General features: G+C 37.3%; 1 protein-coding gene and 1 non-coding gene across 4 annotated transcripts in view; both read right to left on the bottom strand.

The window, feature by feature from the left end:
- TMTC2 (transmembrane O-mannosyltransferase targeting cadherins 2) overlaps nucleotides 1–16,513 on the bottom strand; it is a 391,943-nt gene that overhangs the window by 91,611 nt on the left and 283,819 nt on the right. The gene's annotated exons all lie outside the window — the stretch shown is intronic.
- LOC132434610 (U6 spliceosomal RNA) lies at nucleotides 328–432 on the bottom strand. The gene has a single exon (XR_009521334.1). It is a non-coding gene; the product is annotated as a U6 spliceosomal RNA (small nuclear RNA).

The raw sequence follows: 16,513 nt of genomic DNA, 5'->3' as shown, positions 1-16,513 counted from the left end.
TGGTAACACTGGAGAAGTGACCTAAGTAAAGGGAGTGAGTGAACCATGGAAAGATCTGGCATGTCTGGAATTTCAGGGACTAACAAGAAAACCAATATGGCGGCAGGGCAGTAAATGCCGCAAAGAATCACAGGAAATGAGTGTGAGAGACAGAAGCGACCAGACTTTGCAGAGCAAAGTAGGCACTGTGAGGAGTTTGGAATTAATTTTTCTTTTTAGGTAGTAAAAAAAATCACAGTTTCAACATCGGATGCCACATGTTGCTTTGACTCATATCATTTCCTTGGTATTAACCAGCAAAGCATCAAACGGCCTCTGGGAACCGCACAATATATGGAACGCTTACTTCATCAATGTGTGTCATCCTTGCGTGGGGCCCATGCTAATCCTCTCTGTGTCATTTCAGTTTTAGTGTACATGCTGCTGAGGCAAGCCCTGTAATTTCTTTTGACTAGGAAGGAACACGACAGAGGATTTTAAATAGAGGTACAACATGATCTCACATATTCTTACAAAAATACTGGAGATCTTGGCTGGAAAACTGACTGTAGGGGGCACAGAAAACAGGGAGACCACGTAGGAGGTTATTAATACTCCATGGCTAAGACTAGGGTGCAAGAAGTGGAAACAGTGAGATGTGGTTAGGTTCGGAATATCTCGCAGATAGGTGACTGATGGATTGGGTATGTTCTGTTTGATTGAAATGCTAGCGCAGGAGAGTATAGAGGACTAATTTAGAAAGACTGGCCAGAAAGGAGGTCACAGACCAAGGCTTGGCAAGAACACCAGATATCTAGTACCTTCCCTGAGAAGAAAGGAAAAGAAAACTTGGAAGAATGCCAAGAGGAAAGCAAAAAAAGGGCAGAAACAAAAAACTCTTCTATTTCAATCATGTTTTCAATAAAAGAAGAAAAAAGATTTTAAATAACTATTTAAAATAAGTAGCTTGCTTTCCATAAATATTTAAAATATTTGATTAATAAAAATTAAATTCTATGTTGCTTTCTACCCAGCTTTGACATTAGGAGTTAAAAGTTAGATTTTAAGGTATAAATACAAATAGCTAATTTCTGAAACATTATATAACTGAAGGTGTTTAACTTATTCAGATTTCTTGTTAGATAACAAGTTTTTACTTCCTTTCTACATCTGTTCACTTGTATATTTTCCCTTCAAGCTTAAAGAGGTCATCCACACACACTGTAATAACATTTCAGTGGAAGGTAATTAATTTGATAGGCTACAACCACATCTTAAGCTCCATCTGGGCAAATTGCTTAGGCTGTTACATTGCATTGCTGTACTAAAGTCAAAGTCAAGTTAAAGACAACATCTTACCACAACTCTTCTCCATCCATAATATCAATTTATGAGAAGGGAATTCAGATATTTTATTAAAATGTATAAGGAAGTTGCAGTGAAGTAAGTAGAAATTTTGTTTGGATCAAATGTGTAATTAAATTGCAGATAAATGTATCCTAAAATTTACTTTAAAATTATGTAAATCATTTTTAAATATCAAAATCAGCTATTTTTAGACTTCAGAATAATACACAAAATTTATCTTTGACTCACAAATAGAAAAATATCTGTTTGTAATTAAAACAATGAACTTTCAGCAGTTCATTAAATTTATTCGTTGATTTCCTTAATCCAACAAATATTTATTGGGAACTGTGTTAAGCACTAGTATGAAAATGGTGAATAAGGACATAACCCTTGCCCTCATGAAGAGTCCAAAACTGTAGCTGTTAGGAGTACAACACAAATAAGGGCTGTACATTTCACTTAGAACTAGTTGAAGTATTCAGGAAAGGTTTCCAAAAGAACTCCTGCTTGCTCTAACAATCTGAGAGCTGTGTATGATTAACTAGTTGTATGATCTAGTTGCAGGGTAGACAAAAGTATCTGAAGTAGAGACACAGCAAGGGTAAAACCTCTGTAGCAAAAACACTGCATGAGCCCAGGATGAGGGAGACAGAGAGAAGGAGTAGAGGTAGGCCATGTGAAAAGGTCGGAGGGGTAGAGCCCGCCTGGCGAATAGATTACGTGAAGGAATTTGTCCTTATCTGTTTTGTCAATATCGCTCTGAGGGTTGTGTGGATAACGGTTGTAATGGGAACTGGAAGGGATGCGGGCAGATTAATCCAGGCTTTTAAAAGAGAGTGATGGGGCTGATAATGGAGATGAAGCTTAGTGGACTGACAGGAGGGATATTTAGGTGATACAGATAGGATTACATGATGGATAAGAGAGGGATGGGGTGTGAGCTAGAGGTCACAAAGATGACCCCTAGGTTTCTGATTCTGAAACTGAGACAAAGCTGGTAAATAATAGAAAAAGAAAGACCAGATTAAGGGGGGGAAGATCATGAGCTCAATTCTGAGAACTGTAGAGATTGAGGTACCTTTGAGACATCTGAGCTGTCAAAGATGTGGTCTGTTAGGCTGACTCAAGAGGCCTGAGGTAAGGTAAAACAGTATTTCAAGAAGATAGAAGTAGTCAATTATGTCAATTGTTGAAAATATCCAGTGGATTTAATGACACAGAGATCACTGGTAAGTTCAGTAAGGTGTATTTCTATGGCATAATAGGTCTTAAAGCCTGAAGGAGTGGGGGGGAATTTGGGGAGTGGAGCGAGGAAATGGATACCCTCAGTCAATAGTCTGGCTCTGAAGGGGAGGGAAAGTGACCATGTCAGCAGAAGGGAATGAGACATATTGAGTGTTTTGAAAAAGAAAACAGAAAGTCAAAACATAAATCACAACTGGGCATAAAAATTAATGTGTAGGGCTTTTTTTCCCCTCTTAGTTTAATTGAAAATTAGAAGAGAAAACCTCAAAATTCCATTTCTAGAGTTCTTAGGTAACTTTCCAATTTGGTCATGGCCAAATTTAAACCAGTCCAGAATTCTTTAAACTGTGTCTTTTCCTCCTGGATGCCCTAACAGCGCTTGATTCCTGCTTTTGTTGTGACACTTACCATAGGTACTCTAATTACCACATGTAATCTCTTCTAATTGTAAACCATTTTAGGGGAATTGTTTAGTCAACACTTCGCTAAGGGCCAGATGCATAGTAGGTGGTCATAAATGCATGAAAACGTTAAATATCTTGGAAAAGCAAACACTCAAAACGCACTTCATAAACGCATGCTCTCATTGGGAAGTCCTGTTGCCTTAATGAGGGCGTAGGTTTCAGTGGGTAAATGTGATTACATCATGAGGCCCGAGTGATACCCAGAATGTCATCCCTGGCACTGTTGTCAACACCTCCTCTATACAAGGGGAAAAAAAGAAGCCACAATTTTTATCAGCCTTCTGTGGTCCATAAGACGGCACCACAAGTTCGTAGAAAATAGTTTCCAACAGGAAACTTTAGATGGATAAAGTGGTCCACGTGATCACCATTTAGGGAATTAGTGCCATTGGAAAGCCCCTGAATCTTAGCTATTAGCAACAGCGCCAACCGTTTTCTTGCGCTGTTTGTGCAAATGGGTGCTTCTTGCTTGTCATGAGAATTTGCTGGATCACTCCAGCCCAAACTGCTTAGCAACAGCCTGGAAAGCGGCTATGCTGATTGGTCCCCACAGAGCTGGCCTTGGCTCACAGAGCTCAGGGCTGACACTCGTGCTGCAGAAGTTTAAACCCCATGGGGATAGTCAGGAAAGCTGCGCTGTGAGAGTGGAAAAGCAGGAGCCCCAGCAACAGCTGCTTTGCAGCTGGGTCACAAAGGAGAGCAAGCAATCCCTCGACACCATAAAAGGTAGCGGATGATGGGAAGGCAATCTCTGTGCCTCCATTTGTCACTGGCAGGGTGCCACTGGCTCTCAAATGCAAATGCTCTCGCAAGAGGATAAAGCCAGATGTAAATAATTCCCTAATTTTATACTTTTTATTTTTTTTTGTAGAAATCTTCAGCAGTAAAGGACATAGAGGGTTATTTAATTTATTCAGACGCAAAATTCTTTGGTGATTGAACCAGGGTGCTGAATAAAGCACTGGATTCAGTCACAGAAACCTGAGTTCTAATCTGGTTCTCATACCAAGAAGGTGAACCACCACAGAAAACCCCTAATTTGGATAGGTTTCATTTTTCTCCTTTGCCAATCAAAGGACCTGGGTTAACTGAACTCTACTGGTTACGATTCTCTGTTTAAAAAATGGAATTCAATTCAGGGAAGTCATCATTGGTTAAAAATTCAGCTTAAAGGAGAGTCAAGCTCTTAATTCATGTCATACTCCTTTGCCTCCATTGCCTTCCAATCCATGACAGAGAAAAGGAATTGGCCTTCCCCCAGATCCAGCCAGCCGACACTGAGATTGGGGATAGTAGCCGAGACCTAAAATCAAGTGTAGTTTAACGTACTAACAAATGAAACTAAATGGAGTTGGAATAAATGATCCATTTATCTTCTTCTGAAAGGACTTTCAAGGTAAAGATGCCTATCAAAGGCAGAATGTCCAGAAAAGTTGTTACGCCAATTAGACCACATACATATTGATTGTGTATACTGTGCTTCTGGTTTTGTGAGTAATTCTTGGAAGTAATTCTGGTTTGCCTGAAACTGTTCTGTCTATCTATGTCCACTGTTCCAGTGGAAAAATAACAGCACCCCTTTCCTGGTTTGAACAAATATTCTATAGTTACCCTAATTCTTGTTTCCCTCTCACAAGTATTCACCTAAATCAGACGAGCCCAACAATGGCTTTATGACGTTGAGATGTCCCAGAAGATGAAACCAGGAGGCTCCATCAGCAGCATCGGTGAGATCTCAGCTTTCTATCCCTGCCCCACTCCTAACAAAGAAGGCATGAACAAAGACATCCTTTCACAGCACAAGACCATGTGATCTTTGTCAAGAGTAATGAAATTTCCATTCATCTCTGCTTCCCCAAAACAGATTTTTCTGGGTGTCTGTTGTCCCAGCACATTGCAATTTTACTTTGTCTTTACAGGTTATATGATAAGAACAGAAACATTATAAGAGCAGCTTACTATGTGCCAGGCGCTGTTCCAAGAGCTTTCTCTGTATCGTCACATTAAATCTTCATATTACACCTGAGATATTATTATTATCCATTTTACAGAATAAGAAACTGAGGGACAGAGGGGTTAAGTACCTTGCCCAAGGCACAGAAGAAGCTTGATTTGGCAGAGCTGGGGTTCAAACAGAGACAATCCGGCTTCACAGTTTGTGGTACTGCATTATCGACTTGGTTCAGAAGTTTACTACCAGGAATCATTACGTTGTTTAAAGATGAGCTTTATGGAGTAGGTCCACCCATACATTCATGCACCCACCCATCCATCCCTCATCACGTACTCAGAGGGTATCTACTATATGCCTAGCATTGTGTCAGGCACTGGATAATGAAAGGACTCCTACTCTTTAGACTGAATAATATGATAACTCTGGAAGTGGGCGTTTACCAATCGCAAGATCATACTCGAAAGGGCTCTCGTTAGACATATGCAACCTACATAAGGAGAAAACAGAGACCAAGGCATCTATTGTGCCTGAGTGAGTTCGGGGAGGTCTCGTAAAAGAGGTGGCATACTTCAGCTGGCTCACAGATGGAGGAAAAGTTGGCCAAGCATCAAGACAACAGACTACCTGCTAAGTCCAAGTGCTGGTGACTTACAAGTTCTCTTTACAAGATCCAAATTAAGAATATTGTTTAGAAAGTCAGTCTAATGGAGAAAATGTTCCTTGTTTTAACAACATTAAAAGGCCCTGTAGCTTACAAAGGTTCATTTGATATCAACCAACTCAAAACACATCTATTTGAGAAAATAAGGTTATTTAACAACTCCAGTTACCAAATTTCTACTTTCTGTCAGTCTAATGATTTTTGAGCCACCTTCTGTGAATAATAATTATCTGTGACTTACAAAGAAAGAAAGATCTATTGAAAACAGCATTGTTTAGTATGCAATGCTCATTCACTTTAATTTCTAGAGTGTGAAGTGACCAGAGGTAGTACATATACAATTACAGGAAACTTTAATCTAGGCAAAAATGGGAAAAATACACACACACACACACACACAGAGCAAATGGTCAGAGGCTGGCACATTACCAGCAGAACAAGTTTGTATGTATAAATACATATGACAAGCATATCGCCGAACTGGATCTTTCCCAAGTCCTAGCAGAATAGTGTGCAAGTAAGAAGCACACACACTTGGGTTTTGGCATTATCACAGAATAAGATTCTCTCTTTCTGTTTCTTACAGTAAGAGAAAATGCATAATGTCACAAGAAGATGTGGGTCACTAACAGGAAAAAATCGAGTACAGAGGTGACATGGAGATGGAAAATAGAAAGTCTGCACTTCTTTGCCTCTAGACAGAAAATTTAATAGTGATTCAGCTCAGGGCTAAATTATCACTGTCAACATCTCAGACCCTCTTGACCTTGGTAGGAAAAATGTGCCATGAAGGCTGCATAGAACTCATTAGACATCAACTTCCCAAATTGTCTTCGTCACAGTCTGCTGTGTAATTGACACCTGAGTCGACAGGTTTATCTGTGAGATTCAAGAAGGGCTGAATTGACACTCCCAATCACAAGAGCATCTTTAAAAGTCATGCGGAAGTCTATAGGAGGGTGGTGGAACACTCCTTGCATGACTGCTATAAATACAAAGCAGCCTTTGGAAGAAACATATTGACCTATTCAACTTCTAAAAATGGAATACATGTGCACGTTGGGGTATATGGTCCCATGCCATGAAAAACACAAACATGGCACTTTGAAGACTTGGGGGAAAATATAAGCTATTAAATTACTAAATCATTTAAAGTGGTATTAATTTTTCAATAAGCATAGATATGTTATAAAAAGAGAAGCAACAGCATAGAGGAAAGATTGCGGGCTTAGGAATCAGGTAGGCCTGAGTTTGATCATCTCCTCAAGAACGATCCCTAAAATAGCCGGGCTACTTGGGCAAATTGTTTAATGTCTCCAGAAATTCAGCACCTTATAGAGAAAAGATGATACCTCCTGATAAGGTTTATAACTGAGACAGTACATGTCAAGCTTTTACAACAGCGCATGGTATATAATAAGTGCTCAACAAATGTAAACTGTCATGATGACTGTGCAACAGGAACAGCGGTAGCTCTCATGCAATATCTTAAAAGGATTAAACAAAGTAAAATACATTTTTAAAAGCATAGCACAGCAACACACTGTTGGCACTCAAAGAAAAAGTTCTCCTCCTAACTAGACCTCTTATACCTAAATCCATTTACTCAAAGGTGGCTCATGGAAGTAGATGACTATTTTTCATGTATTTTAAGCAGCATTCTTGTAACACACCCACATTAAGAACTTTGTGATCCCAAATACTTTGCTAACAACCAAATTATCTCTTGTTCTTGAATGTCTTAGAATATCACAGGCAAAAACTGCCTTTGAGTTCAGAGAATTTGAAGAAAAGCGAAAACAGGGAAAATACTCGAAACTGAAGTTACAGTGAAAAGTACTTACAACCACTTCTGATCAAACTGGAAAACCCATATAAATACTGGCGACAGTTTAAGAATATATTTCCCCTTATTCAGAAATATGTACTTTCCAAAAGGTCCATTTTCATTTTGAAATCTTGACATGATTTGGCAAGCTCATGTTAACTAGTTAGTGTGGCTTAAGCTGTTACCAATCTTAGAACATTAAGAAAGTAGAAGAATTATAGCTGATTCTTCACTATTGCAATATTCAGATACCTGGTATTTCCAGGAAGCAAAACTTGAGTTAATCAAAATATCATTTTATTCAGATCTGTCTTTCTTCACACTTCTTTTTCAAAGTAAATGCCAAAGATTATCATATTAATATTTTTAAATTTTGTTTCTAAAAACATAATAATGAAATAAGAAGTACTGGATAGGCAATGGAGGGAAAATAAAAGGAAGTACAGACAACACCCAGAGAAGACATTATTTTCAGCAAATAGCTTTTGTACTGAAGGATAAGCAAGAAACAGAGTAGAAAAGACAGTTTTTGGTGTTGCTGGACTTACTAGATTAATGATCAAATGAAGTTAGAAAAGCATAAGGAGACTAAGTGAAGTGCCTAAACAAGGGTCACTTAAAATAAATCATACTACCTTTAAGAAAGATTTATACAACAGGAAATATTCAGTCTTTCTGGGATAGTGACTGTTTTAGATTTGGGAGGCTTACAAGAATAATAGTAATCCATTCATTTCACAAATATTTGGATATCTGAGATGTCATTATGAAAAGAAAAATTCCTCAGAGTTTCAAATAAAGATTTCTTAAATGTCTTTTAGTACAGTAGCTATTTTACTATTTGTTTCAAATTGAATAAGTGAGATTGTGTTAATACTTTCTAACATCACAAGTGAAGTTCAACAAAACTATAGCAAAACCATGAAAAGAAAAGCTTCCTTCTTTTATAGTCATCATCAGTGTAAATTCAACCTAATCAGTTCTCAGTGAAAATATTTCATATTGCTCACCAGCCCAATCAAATTCATGTATCAAGCTGCCTCTTCAACTAAAATTATAGATATTATGATAGTTTATATAAAAGATATTATTATTTCTGGCTGCCATACATGATACTCAATAGTTAAAAAAACCCAAAAACCAAAGGATTATCTGTATTTTATTATACCTGTCAGAAGAGCACATATTCATTATCATCACTATCACAGTTCATGAAATTCTACAAAGTCCCCTGAAATGAATGAGTTATATTATGCACTCTACTGAGATTGCACTCCAAGGCTATCAGAGCAAAACACATAGCCAGAAGATCATGCTACACTATGTCACCAAACAGAAAAAAATAAAGGAATATATTCAATTTTGTGTTTTTTCATTTCTATCTTTCAGCAGTAATCAGGATTTCTATATTCGTAGGATTACCATATCATTTTTACTGAGACAAAAAAAAGAAAGAAATTTCACTCCCCAAAATGTTGTTATCCAATTATTTGACCCTTTAAATTCACTCTTTAATCCCTTTTTAAGGCTGAGGACTTTGACATTTTTAACCAACAGAACAAAAAATAAGTTCTTATATTTTTTATTCACTTGAAGCTACTTAAAACATCACTTTTTTTCTCCTTCCTAATTACTTGTATAACCCCCTTGCCATTTATTCCTTCAAACTTTTATTGTTCCTTTCTCTCACCATCTCCTTCCACCGTGCAACACTGAAATAATGTGTCCAACAAATAGTTATTGCTGTACGAGACCCTCCCTTGGCATCTGAAAAACATGAGTAAGACCGAGCTGCTCTCAGTCTAGTGGGGAAGACAGACATGAAAATGACTAACAGTAACAGAAGGTGATGGAGCCACTTTCATGAGAGCACAGATAACAGAAGAATCAAGTCAGTGGGGAAGGGTAGTGATGTGTCAGTGCTATGCCCTGACAGAAAACTTTTATGTGAACCGGGCCAATCTCTGCTTCAGAGTCATTTCATCTACATCCATCCAATAAATATTTATTGAATAACTATGTGCCAAGCACCAAGCTAGTAATAGTAATGAAGAGACAGGGTCTCTACTCTCACCGCCTACAAAAAGCAACCAATAGTAATACATTAGTATTCAGCTATCCCGGATATTCACGTGCAATAAGAACCCTGGAAGAGAAGCATGAAGGCTGCGTGGAAGAATCAGTCACTGTTTTATGGAACGTAGTGTTAAAGATGAAACTGGATGGATGGATAGGGCTTTGCCAAGTGGAGATAAAGGAAAAAGATATTCTAGGCCAAGGCAGCAAGCGGCATGCTTGGAAAAGACAAAGAATGAATAGATTCTTTCTTAACATACTTAGGGAGCCATTAGAAGTTTTATATTGTGGGGGGATAATGGCTGATGAGGTTTAATGAGAAAGGCTGTGGCCAAATAATAAACAATGTTCCATGTCACACAAAGACATAAAGATTTTACTGAATAAGAATCATGATATTGTTCTTACTGTTAATTGCTAACAATTATTGAATCCTTACAACATACACACCTGGCAGTATTCTAAATGCTTTTATAATACATTTAGACTCACTTAACTTCTGGACCCTCTCAAGAAGGAAATACTTTTGCCCTCATTATACAAACAGGCAGAATAAGATAGAGAGAAGTTAAATAACATAACCAAGATCACTGAGCTAATGAGTGGTAGAACATGCGAGGCAATCTGGAGCCAGTGTTCATATATTACGGATGCATCCCCTCTAAGGTGATGGAGTGCTAATGGAGAAGGGAGGCAAGCTATGTGATCAAATATCTTTTTCTAAACATCTGTTTCTATACCTTTGAAATACTAAGAAAATAACTACTGAGCATTTACTACATACATTATTCTTCGAGCCACAGGAAGACAAAACTACACAACACGTCCCATGAATGCCTGCAATTCCCAGTATATTCAGACATAGATTGAGATAAAGAAACAGAAATAGAGAGACAGTCACAGTCAAGATCTGCTTATCTGATGCAGCAACCAATGGAGCCATGAATAGGTAGGCATACTTTAAGGGGTACTTTTGATGACTTGCTGGAGGCAGACTGTGGACTAGCTTGAGTGAGAAATTCCTGAAGGCCAGTCTTGAGGGGGCAGGGGGGGGTCCCACTCTTTCATGGTCTTTATTTCCAAGAACCCGACCAGGTTCTCATAGTGGAGAACGAAAAAAGATCCCCTCCTGGTGAGGGCAAGGGAAGAAGAGTAATCCTTGTGAAATATATCCAGAGCCTTCTCAATAACAAAGGCCTGACTCTCCAAGGTAAAAGACTTTACTAGAGCCTTTCAAAGAGCTGTGGCAAAAAGGCACTCTCTGACTTCGCCCTCCTCTAGCCTTCTTGTCTCATCTAAGGTGGTGAGGGGGGGTAGCTCTACAAGCAGAAAAACGTGTGAAGGTCATGGGACGGAGACACAGGCTGAATCAAAGACTGAGATTTAACTGAATGGTTATAGAACATTCCCCCTCCACCATACCTAACACCCCCACGACAGGGCTCCAGTATGATAATACTGAAGTATACCTGAAACAGCTTCAAGACACACAGTCTCTCTGAGAAAGAGTATTAAGGAAAGCCTAACACCAAGATGGAGATACAAACAAGGACACTAGAGAAATTTGAAGCTGCTAGCACCAATAGCTACAACAAACACTAAACAATGTTGAAATCCCAGCCAGATTAACATAAATCTTCATATTAGAGGCCTAATAATTTGAATTCCTATTACAAATTCAACATATCCAACATTCAACCAAAAAATTACAAGGCATGACCAAAGGAAAGAAAAACATAGTCCGAAAAGACAAAGCTAGCATGGGAATCATAATAAGATGTTGGAATATGAAACAGATGTTGGAATTGTCTGACAGGGAACTGAAAATACCTATGATTAATATGCTAAGGACTCTAATAGAAAAAGTAGACAACATTCAAGAACAGATGTGTAGGGCTTCCCTGGTGGCACAGTGGTTGAGAGTCCGCCTGCCGATGCAGGGGACACGGGTTCGTGCCCCGGTCCAGGAAGATCCCACATGCCGCGGAGCGGCTAGGCCCATGAGCCATGGCCGCTGAGCCTGCGCGTCCAGAGCCTGTGCTCCGCAACATGAGAGGCCACAACAGTGAGAGGCCCGCGTACCGCAAAAAAAAAAAAAAAAAAAAAAAAATAGAACAGATGTGTAATGTAAGCAGAGAGAAATTCTAAGAAAGAATTAAAAGGAAATGCTAGAAATCATAACAGACATGAAGAATGCATTTGATGGGATCAACAGAAGACTCAGCATGACCAAGGAAAGAATCAATGAGTTTGAAGATAGGTCAATATAAACTTCCCAAACTGAAATGTAATAAGAAAAATGAATGAAACATACAGAACATCCCAGAACTATAGGAAAATTTCAAAACATGTAACACGTGAGTAACTAGAATATCAGAAGGGGAAGAAAGACAAGAGGGCAGAAGAAATATTTAAAGTAATAATGGTGGAGAACTTTCCAAAATTAATGAAAGACACCAAACCATAGATTCAGAAAACTCAGAGAACACTAAGCCAGATAAATTCCAAAAATAATAAGCCTAGGCAGAGTATGTAAAAACTGTAGAAAACTAAAGGCAAAGAGAAAATCTTAAAGTCAGAGGGGAAAAAAAAAAAACACCTTACCAATGGAGCAACAAGGTTAAGAATTTCATTGGACTTCTAATCAGAAACCATCAAGCAAGAAGACAGTAGAGTAAAACACTGAAAATGTTGAGAGAAGAAAGAAACTACAAAACTAGAATTTTATATCCAGCAAAATTTTCCTTAGAAAGTGAAGTAGAAATAAAGACTTTTTGGACAAATAAAAACTGAGGGAATTCACATGATCATCTCAATTGATGCAGGAAAAGCATTTGACAAAATTCAATAACCTTTCATGATAAAAAAAACTCAAGAAACTAGTAATAGAAGGAAATTATGTCAACATAATAAAGGCCATATGTGAAAAACCTATAGCTAACATCATATTCAACAGTAAAAACCTGAAAACTTGTTCGATGGGTAATGAGTTTCAGTTTTACAAGATGAAAAGTTGTTTTGCAAGATCTGTTGCAAAACAATGTGCACATACTTAACACTACTGTATTATATACTTAGAAATGGTTATGATAGAAATTTTTGTTTTATTTTTTTACTACAATAAAAATAATAAGGTGGAAAAAAACAGAGAAGGAAGAAGCCTTTGGTAACAAATAGAAAACAGTTACAAACCTGGTTGATATTAATTCAAATATATCAATTATCACTCTAAATATGAATGGTCTAAATGTACCAATTAAAAAATAGAGATTGTCATAGTGAATAATGATAATAATAAAGGGCCCAACTATATGCTGTCTACAATAAATCTACTTTAAATATAAAGACGCTGATAGGTAAAGCAAAGGGACAGATATAGATAAACCAGGCTAACACTAATCAAAAGAAAGCTAGAGTATTAATTTCAGACAAAGAAGACTTCTGAGCTAGGAAAATTACTACAGTTTCTCCCACACTATTTGCTTACTTAATTTTTTCTAAGGAACACCTAGACGTGCTAATGTCTATGGAATACACTCGGGGAATGTATTTTGTACCTTCTGGGAATACTGCTTTAATAGAAACTATCAAAGCAATAATGGCAGTGGTAAAATCTTCTTGGTACCCTTAAACTTCACCATATTTGAAATTCCCCATCTTATAATCAAGTAAAACAATCCTTGTCATGTAGCATTACTATTTGAATCAGCTTTGTTATAATTAAAAGGTATCAAATTTAATAAGTGCCATGTATACACAGTTATTTATATAAATAGGTTGAGAACTGTTGAAGTGGTGAGGGGGAGAGGATGGAGGACCCCTCTTCCATACAAGTGGAAACAGAGTGGAGAAGATAATTACCACTTGTGGCAAATGCGCATCCTGGGTGGAAAGAGAAAAACAGACACCTTCAGGAAAACTACCTTTAGCCAAAGCAATAGATTTCAACTTAATCCTTTACCTCTACTGAGGTAATCTCCTTGAGATATGCAAAGATACCTTAAAATAAAATACTCCTGATCAGTAATTTTCTGCTTAAAGTGAGTAAATTTCTGATTCAAGCAGATGGAAATTCTGTTCTTCTTCTAGCTAGTGTTGTTTCATCCCCCCAAATGAGAAATAGAACAAACTTTACAGTGGATAATATCTTTCAGTTCCATTGCTCAGGGACAAAAATTTCCCAGACTGACCATTACATCTACCAATTACACTACCTATTTTTCCATTATATGGCATTATAATACATGGCATTATTTAATGGCCAGTGCCCATCTTAAACCCAGTGCCACATGGTTAATGTCAAAGGGACCAAAGGGTCATATTAAGTGTCAATCCTCCTGCATGTTACCATCTCTCACCTAAAGTACTGTTACTACAATGCACACTGAATTACAGTGTCAGCTCAAGAACGTACGCCATCCTGTCACTTTTGACAAAGAGCCTCAATTACACCTCAGAAATAAGAGTCCTGCAATTTTAAGTCTTTTAAAGGAATTATGCTTTTCACTGTGAGAAGAAATAAATACATTTATTAAATAAATTTGCAGGTCGGTATGTGCTCAGGTGTTCTGGCTTCAACTCACTATCTACCAGTTAAAAGTTAACCAGGTAAAGGTCAGCAGTCACTTCACTCAGGCATCTGACCTCGTGCTCCCCTTCAGTTTGGAATATCATAATGTTTCCTTCAAGATTTAAAATACAAGAGAAACTATACACCATAAAAGGTACACCATGTAAACCGTATTTAAATTAAAAATTCAACTTTCAACTTCACTATTACTATTTTCTTGTTACTTCACATATATAGATACCTAAATCCTTTTTTGAATTACCCATGTTAAAATTCTTCTTTAATTTAATGATATACATAGAAGTTGTCTTTTCACTTCAGAACTGCATTATAAGAAAATCTAAAAACTGAATAAAGATTTTCTTTAAAAATCAACTTTTACACATTTTGAAGTTAGGCGTTTATGCGCACAAGGCAACATATATCCATATTTGATCATAATTAACAAAAGGTTAAAGAGAAATTTAAGTACAGCTTTCAGAAAAACCGAGTATAATGCAAGAGGCTTTGGACACAGGTCTGAACCTCTGTGAACCACAGTTTCCTCATCTCTAGAGTAGGTACCTAGATCGTGGGATTATGTGAGAAATATTAGAATAGCATATTCACAATGTCTAGTTTACTGCATGATAAAGAGTACGAGCTAACTACAGGAAATACTGTGATTAACCTGATCACAGAAGCGGCAGGGTCAGGGGCCACCCTGTAGGTAATATTTAATTCTTTTTAGGTAGGAAAGCAAGAGATGAGGATTGATGTCAAGGGAGATAGGAAATGAATGAGAAATTCAGATGGTCCTAGAAGCTCAGGTCTCAGGGAAAAAAAAAAGTTGAACTCAGAATGAACTATTGTTTGGAAGAAGTATAATTTTAATAAAAAACTAAGGATAAAATCTACAAGTCTGCAGATGTCATGCTTCAGGCTGCTGAGGCCCAAGCGGCCTCATATGCAATGTAGATGAATATAAGGGGGAATGACCAAAATGTCATGGGTTTGTAAACATGTTCATGGATGGGCTGATAAACCTATTTACGAGGCTGCAAAAATGAAAACTGTCACATCTTAGAACACACGTGGTTTCCTTTATATATATACCTCTGTGTGTGTGTGTATATCTGTGTGTATGAATATATGTATACACAACCAGAGGCTACAGGAAAAAATAGGCAACTTTTTTTTGTGAAGTGTTGATCCAACCCCTTGGGAGGAAAGATACTTGCTTTTGAAAACGTATGCGGTCAGTACCACTTTTTTCAAAGGTAAACAGGGGCTTAGACAAGGATGCTGTTTTAACAAGGAAAGATACTCAAAATGTCTTCTATTAAACAATGATCGAACTAGGAAAATATAAAACATAAATTACAAACAGAGTTTAGCTCACATTAAAATGTGTTCATGCTTGATTACATGACAGGAGAGTCAACATGATGTAGCAGAAAGGATAACAAGCTGGAAATCGTGACGCCAAGTCATTTCGTGTATCAATGGGCTCATGTAACAAATTAAAGGACTGCAAAGTGGGAGAATAATACCTACTAAGTGGTGTGGAATCCCATGCCTCTAATAAAAATTAAAAAGAAAACAACATTAAGGTACCTACATAATTGTCCTTTCTGAAACAAAAACTATTTCCACCAGTCTTAAGCATGGTAGCCCACCACTGAAGCAACTATAGATAGTTGTTATAATTTCCCCTAAAGAGAATACACTGAGGTCTTCTTGAGACCAAAGAAACGCCCTGCTGGTCTTTGTATCACCACTGTTTATTACAGAACATGACACAACGTTCAGGTTCAGAAAATGTATATTGAATTCAGGTTTTTATAAAGGATTGCTTTTTTAGAGTCCTGCAAGAAAGCCAAGCTATATTTAAGGGCATACGGCTTCTCCAATAACATGGGATAGCACAGTCCTGGGGGATTTTGAGGCCTGAGTCTGCTGGGCTATTTATTTATTTATTTATTTTTGCTGGGCTATTTAAATTGCACTAAATGTTAACTACAGACCAAATACAGAAACCAAACAAAATAACAATGAAGTTTAAGTTAGTTTCAAAGCAGCAGCATCCTATCTACCCCTAAGTAAAAAGCTAACATTTCTTTTCAAACATAGCATCATGATATGTAGATATAAAGCAGGTAGAATTATTCCACATGACCTTCAATGACTGAGAATTTGAGTATTTTGATTTTATTATTTCTGAGAATATTATTATTCTGAGAATATTATTTCTGAGCATAATGTTACTTCCGGCAAAAGAAAATATCTGTAACAATGACTTTTAGTAACTGACATAAAAAGCAGAATAAAACTCTGGAATACTTTGGAGATACTTGGATTCCTAGGTCACTCAGTGGCAACAAATAGTGTAATTACAAGATCGATT

Source organism: Delphinus delphis, chromosome 11 (genome assembly GCF_949987515.2).
Source record: "Delphinus delphis chromosome 11, mDelDel1.2, whole genome shotgun sequence".
Lineage (NCBI taxonomy): Eukaryota > Metazoa > Chordata > Mammalia > Artiodactyla > Delphinidae > Delphinus > Delphinus delphis.
This window is presented reverse-complemented; position numbering and strand designations above follow the sequence as displayed.